Source organism: Paramisgurnus dabryanus, chromosome 6 (genome assembly GCF_030506205.2).
Source record: "Paramisgurnus dabryanus chromosome 6, PD_genome_1.1, whole genome shotgun sequence".
Taxonomy (NCBI): Eukaryota; Metazoa; Chordata; class Actinopteri; order Cypriniformes; family Cobitidae; genus Paramisgurnus; species Paramisgurnus dabryanus.
Genome location: NC_133342.1, coordinates 24,763,399 through 24,770,852, shown reverse-complemented (window position 1 = coordinate 24,770,852; position 7,454 = coordinate 24,763,399). Strand labels below are relative to the sequence as shown.

The 7,454-nt window shown below is 36.6% G+C and overlaps 1 protein-coding gene across 1 annotated transcript in view; it reads left to right on the top strand.

Moving 5' to 3' along the window:
• The first annotated feature begins 2,168 nt into the window (after positions 1-2,168).
• kcnn1a (potassium intermediate/small conductance calcium-activated channel, subfamily N, member 1a) overlaps positions 2,169-7,454 on the top strand; it is a 49,095-nt gene continuing 43,809 nt past the window's right edge. The window contains exon 1 of the mRNA XM_065276291.1: positions 2,169-2,533. The gene's annotated coding sequence lies outside the window, so the exon portion shown is untranslated. The remainder of the gene's footprint in view (positions 2,534-7,454) is intronic.

Sequence of the window (7,454 nt, the reverse complement as noted above, 5' to 3'; positions counted from 1 at the left end):
ACATTAACTGTATTTCAAGTTTTGTTGTTTAGTAATCTCCATCATCATGCATCATGAAATGATAAAATATGTACCCCCCGTGTTTAAAAAAATACTTAGCCTATGCCTAAATATTTTTTAATAGCCTATATTATTCCAAAAATATATGTGGTGTATGACTATGATTGAATGAAGACCCACAGTTTGCAGAATCCATGTATGACGCCAGTGCGATCACCACGCACCAGCTATATTTGGAAAGGAGTGTGATCGAGCCAAATTCAGTGAATGTGTGTGTTCTCGCTAAATTACTCTCAAACATAAGATTGTTTTGATATCACGTAGGCCTAATATTGGAATCGTTAGTCCGAAGTTATGAATTACTTACTGTATTGATAATTTGTAATTTCCCAAATTTTTAGCAGTCATACATACCATGTAATATTAAAATAGTTAGCCCTTAGTTATAAAATACATACTGCATATATTATTTGTATTTTTCCTGGTTGTTACCCCTTTGTTCCCCAAATATTTTAAATTGTTCCCTTATAATTACACATATACATACTTCGTATACCGTAATTACAGAAACATACGCTGTAAATTCGCTGTACTTACACAGTTCTTTACTGCATATATTATTTGTATTTTTCCTGGTTGTTACCCCTTTATTCCCCAAATATTATAAATTGTTCCCTTATAATTACACGTACATACTTCATAAGTATACTATAATTACAGAAACATACGGTGTAAATTCGCTGTACTTACGCAGTACTTTCCGGGCTGTAATCTAAAGCGTTACCCATTATCTTATTTTTGATGGAGGTGGCATTTAGAGGCTTTTGCATCTGAACCACTTATATACTGTAGGTACAGTTTTTGTTTAGCATGCAAGGAGCCTATAATTTCACCATAAGTTTCTTTTAAGAACTTCAAAGCCCTGTCATCTGACGCAATCTTGTTCCCTCAGTTTTATTCCCCATAACATCAGCCAGCGCCTCCCTGCTGTTTCTCCTTCAAACTATTTGTCTCCTCTTTGTTAATACAGTCACTTTGAGGATGATTAACACAAACAATGGAGTCTCATTAAATTCTGTTTAAAATGTCTGGCTGCTCATATGTCAAATAATGGCCCCTGGACAAACCTCATCCACAAAGGGGTTTAATCCTCTTAAAGATAATTGAAAAGACGGTTGAGCTTTATTCTTGACAGTGTTGCACCTTGCACCTCTGTATGGGCTATGACGGTTTACCTTATTACATTGTGTAGTGTAATATCAAAATGAAATGCATTCATTTTTCATGAACTGTGATCGAACAAAATCGAAAATAAGCGCATTTATGCTCAATTCTTGCTCACCATTTTACAATACAACAACTGTGCCTTAGAATATAATGATGAATACATTTTGACTTCTCACTATAAAGACAACCCTTTTGTATTCTCAAATCTCATCATGTCATTGAGCTGATGTCACGTACCATTGTGAGCATTCTCCCGGTTATACTCGTGCGTGGTTGTTAACAAATGCAAGACGTTTTCCCTTCTGGGACCTTGGGTCTTCCAAACACACACTGCTGCACCAATTCACCAATATGCAAGACACAATACAAAAATAAGAGAGGTTTAAGTATAAAGCATATAAGCACATTCATATTATCATGTCTCCAAACAAATGTATCTGGCATATTTGAAATGATATACACTTAATTTTCCAAGGCTAAATGCCAATGTCTTTGTTTTGTTACATATTTGCTTTTAGTCAATACGTTATTGGAGCTTTATTTGTCTAGAAATTATACATTTATAACACCATGATAGAAACAACAACAGTCGGCGCATTGGAAAATGGTGTCTTTATTACGGCCATACGTTAATACTTAGTAGGCTAAACCACACAGTGAGATATTTTAATGCACAATACAATAGCTTTATAAGCATCATTATAAGATCAATTTTGCTGCGGTTGATGCTTGCACGGGAACCCCCAAGCCCCCACCCTTTTCATCCACCCCCGCTAGTCTCTCAACAACCAGGGTCTAAAAATAGCACAGGGATCCCCACATCAATTTAAACACGTCACAAGGTCATATAAAGCTCCTCTCACGACCCTCCGTCAATAGTAGGCTAGCTATACAGCGTGAGCAGGATACAAATACAAATTCGCATGGATTTTTGCTTTTTCTCAAAAAGCAACAGTTTTCGTGTAACCCAGTTATTAAGGTGGGACAAATGTTTCAGTGTTTTTATCTTTAAAATACCTTTCGAGAACGAGCATTCCGCATCTGGATTTGAAGTGAAGGGGAGACACGGAGAGTGCTCGCGCCATCGGTCACGCGCTGGAGAGTATGTCCGTTACTACAGCGAGAATCTCACCTCACAGGACAACGAGACAGCGTGTATTACAGCTTTTAATTCCAGTAAACGTGGAAATTACGTCCGATTTTTATTTTGAATGTTTCTTTAGTTGTTTGTTTTACATTTGGCAAATCTCAGTGTCAAGTGTCAGTAACGTCCAAAGGATAATCAAGAAGCGTTGTAAAGTGTGAGGTAAGTAAGCTGGTCATTTAAGTTTCAATGCTCACCATTTAATGGTTGGTATTTCCAATGATTCCTTCGGTTAATATCGGACTTAAAATGGCAACCAAAGGTGATGAAAGAAGGTTTCTAGAGGCCTTTGAAGCAAATCTTTGTGATGATTTATTCTGACCTATCATTGTGTTGCCCTTTCATTTATACAGACAACCTTTGTCAGGATAGAAAAAACGTGACCACCCCCCACCCACAAAACTAGGCATCCACTATCTGCATGTTTGTTTTATAATCATATTTGTTGAGACAAAAACTTTTTCAAAAATCTTTGTTTCTTTCTTTAATTTCTTTCTTCATAGTGCATACAATTTCTAGCTTTATTATTTAACATATTTACAATAAAGCAGGTAAAACTGATCAGTGTTAAACATTCTTACGTATTTATTTTTAATGACACTAATAGAAGCATACACATCTGCAAATAGTAAGATTAAAAGGCGAACGACTGACAGAGGCTGTTATCTGTGTACTTGAAAGGGTACTGAATGTTTCAGTCTACAATATAAACACGTCTTGTCTATTTTGAACCAAAACATTTAATCATCAGATTTCATGGTTTTTACAGTGCATATCATCATCATCATCATTATTTTTATAATTTTACAAAAATACGTGTTATTTAGTCTACAATGTTTGAACAAATGCATTGTAACGTGTGCTTTCAAAGCTACCAAGCCTGCTCCTCGCCCACTGTTTATAATCATTCTGGGGAATCACGACTCTTGTCAGCTCAGTTCAGGTCTTTTTCCCTCAAAATCTCTTTGTATGTGATAGTGCTGATTTGTTGGATCATTTTCATTATATTCATAGATTGTATTGCTCTGCAGTGCATGTTTTAGAAGTAATTTATATTTTAATCAATCAGATGCTGAATTGGGCATGCCATCATGAGGCATTTAAAGCATTAGGTATATATGTTTGTGTGTAATTCAGGTCACATTTTTTCATTAGCAGGCTGTGCCTATAGGAGATACACTATACAGTGTATCTGCATTTGCTGGCAAGATCTGCAATTGGCCATTCAGTTCACAACAGCTATATTTATTGACATTTTTATAACAACTCGATATGTTTTGTATGTTAACCGTATAGGCCTATGTCTATTTTATTTTTAGTGCATGAGAAAAATTGAGCCCAATTTTTTTTTATTGATCTGCTGTTTTCTACATAAAATCATCCTACAGCTAATGTAAAGAACATTCTGTGAAAATTATAACCTTGCTATCTTTAATATTGACGGAGTAAGGTCAAAGTGAAACCAATTATTTAAAAAATCTTGCTCCTAATCTCATAATTACTGTAGATCATCAGACTTTAGCCTGGATTTCACAGACAGGGTCACAAAAACGGATACAAAATCTGACATGTATGCGTATATCTATTGTTGTTTGCATATTGTACACACATTGTGATTTGCTATTATGAAACAAATTGGATAGCAATTTAAAAAGTTGTTGTTTTAGAGGCCTTTGCAAAGCACATTGATCCATCAAAAAATTACAACAGAACAAATTCTATATAATTTCTCTTTTAATCATTTTACAATTATTTATTCTTTTTAGCCATCTGAACAGAATTTAAGATTCTGTTTGTTTTATTATTTCATAAATATAAAGCAGTGGTTCTCAAACTGGGAATAGTGAGATGGTGCCAGGGGGGCCCCAGTTTTATTACATTTTATAAAATACATTATTTTAATGAAGTTTATTTAACTAAGTTCGGGAGGAGCATGGTCATGTGATCCAACCAATCACTGCAAGAGGTGCCTATAAATGGCATTCCCTCACCTCTGTCCCGTGACAGATTTTTTGCAGCATCCCTCCTCCACCCCATCACCTCACTCTCATCTAGATTCATTTATCACAGTTAAAGAGAGGGGAGTACTCTGGGTTCGGGCTAAAATTCCGAGCTCGGAGCCCTCTCCTCGGACAGCACGCCAAATATACTTTATCTCATTCCCTATCGATTACATGTTAATACGAACTAGTGAATTTATCATTTATCATAAATTCTGTATAATGAAACCTCAGAAAAATAAGGCTAACCAACAGCAATAATTTAATATGTTTTGTTTCATTTAAATGATATGTTTTAGAATATTTTATGTCATACATTTTCTTTTGGGGGGGCCGCGAAATGATGCACCATACCCAAGGGGGGCAGCACGCCGAAAAAATTTAAGAACCACTGGTTTAAAGGACCTCATTTTGTCAGGAGCCCACTACAAATTATATTTAAAAATCTGTTTAGGTACACTTTTAAAAAAGATAGATCATTTCCAACCCAAAATGTTGAGCTGTATTAACCCATTGTTGGGCCATAAACATTTTATCGGTTTAAGGTATAGCGGAAGATTTTCCAAATTTTTTAAAAGAACTGCCACATGCACAACATTCTACCTGTTCCAGAGAGGGAACGCCTATTAAACATGTGCACGAGAAAGCATGCACGAGCCTAGTTCTTCTCTTCACTTTGTTTACAAGTAGCTGTCGGCATGGCTATTACATTGAGATGTTTACCATCTCTGCGCGGTTCGTGACTTGTGCCAGGGCTAGCATCGCTAATCATAGCTTACATCAGGGGCGTAGGAATAAGTTTAACATTGGGGGGGACACATATCGGAAACCTGACAGATCCGTTAATAGCTTGAACAGAAATATGTCTTAAATGAACTACATTGCAAAACATTCACCAACATACTTTATTCAGGTATGAAAATGGGTTAGGGGTGAAGATGGTGAGAAGGCCTCTAGGGGATTTTGCAAGAAAATTTTGAAAATTCCATATTTTAATCCATCAATCTGATGCATTTTGAGATGCATTTTTTGCCATTAATGCCATATTGAAGTCTCCTGAGGTATATATATATATATATATATATATATATATATATATATATATATATATATATATATATACACTAGTCAACATTTGAAGTGGATCAAAACCTTTCCTAAAAGTTGTCTTAAAACCAATACCCAATATCCGTTCTTGTCTTAGGACAACTTGGATAAAAGTTTTTGATCCACTTCAAATGTTGACTAGTATATATATATATATGGTTTTCTGTGAATATACATTGATTTAAGCCATTTGTCAGAATGATAGCTAATCTCCTAATTTATAACTTTTATGCCTACAACATATGGTAGGTTTATTAATAGTTTGTTAATTTACAGCTTTACTTTTTTTTTTTTTTTAGATATTTTTTGGGCCATTTTTGCCTTTATTGGATAGTAATTAAGGAGACGACAGGAAAGTATAGGGTGAAGAGAGGGGTATGGGATTGGCAAAGGACCTCGAGCCGGGATTCGAACTCGGGTCGCCAGAAGTGCGTCTGCACCATGTGTCGGAGCACCGTCCACTACACCATCGGCTCCGACTACAGCTTTACTTTTAACACAGTCCTTTAAACAAAACACTTCCCCTTCATATTAATCTACGTGTGACAAACTAAAAAAAACATCTTACATAGATTCTGTAAGCTGTAGTTTCGAGTCAACATCATATACTTTAACAAATAAGATTATTAAAACACACTTAAAGGAATAGTCTACCCTTTTGCCATATTAAACTATGTTATTACCTCAACTTAGACGAATTAATACATACCTATCTTTTTTCAATGCGTGCTCTGTACAGGATGTTATGAATGTGTTAGCATTTAGCCTAGCCCCATTCATTCCTATGGTACCAAACAGGGAAGCCACCAAACACTTCCTTGTTTTCCCTATTTAAAGACTGTTACGTGAGGAGTTATACCAGTAAGTATGGTGCCACAAAATAAAACTTTATTTTGGTACCATAGGAATGAATGGGGCTAGGCTAAATGCTAACACATTCATAACACGCTGTACAGTGCACGCATTGAAAAAAGATAGGTATGTATTAATTTGTCTAGGTTGAGGTAATAACATAGTTTAATATGGCAAAAGAGTAGACTATTCCTTTAAGTTACAGACTGTGAATCATGCATGAAAATGTCCAAGCTAAGTTGGAAATGCTTTCGAAGCATAGTAGATTGAGGCGAAACGGCTAAATAACCCACTTTAAAAAAGAAAATATGAAATCGTATTATATCATCCCTTTTAATGTACACTTGAGGGGGTCTGTGATTGAATGACAGCTGATCATTCTCATGTGTTGTCATGATCAGCATTGCTGCTGGTTCGACTTCGTACAGCGGTGCTGAAACCGACAGGCAGATGACATCAAAGTATTTCGATAGCAGTCTCCTCTGTATGTTTTCTTGAATCGCTCTCACAGGATTTGGATGTCATCTGCCTCTGTGGCGCCACATGAACTTTAACAAAACTGTATCAGTCACTGGTTAGATCAGCGTATCAGTCAAAAAACGGGACGTGAGTGATTATGTATTGGACAAATCAATTACCCCTAAAATACTGCCCAAGACATACAATGCAAAACATGTACCTGGCTCGGCTGGCTGTTTGATTTTTTTATCCCACGAAATATAAGGTTTCCCCATTTTGCTAAGCCAAGTGAATCTCCATTTGTCTTTTACACTGACCTCCAATATGAGCCTTCCTGAATTAAAAGTATGTCCATGCTTAAAGTTTTACCTCAGCTTTACACAGTCAGAAAACCCGGAGTGGATCCTGAGCGAAGTGATTTCAGAACGCTTAGGGGCTGGACACACCAAAACTTTTAAACGCGGCTGAAAACGCCTTGAGGACGCCGAATGCCAGCTGTTTTTCAGCTGAGTGCCAGCTTTCTTCCGCTCTGCACTTTGGTAGCTGTGATACTTCAGCTGCGAGCCGGTTGGTTGCTGTGGTAATGTCCCGCCCCTCCTCCACTGTGATTGGGCGGCCGTGTGAGAACTGACATTGACGAGCGGAGCTTTTCTCCCAAAGTTGAA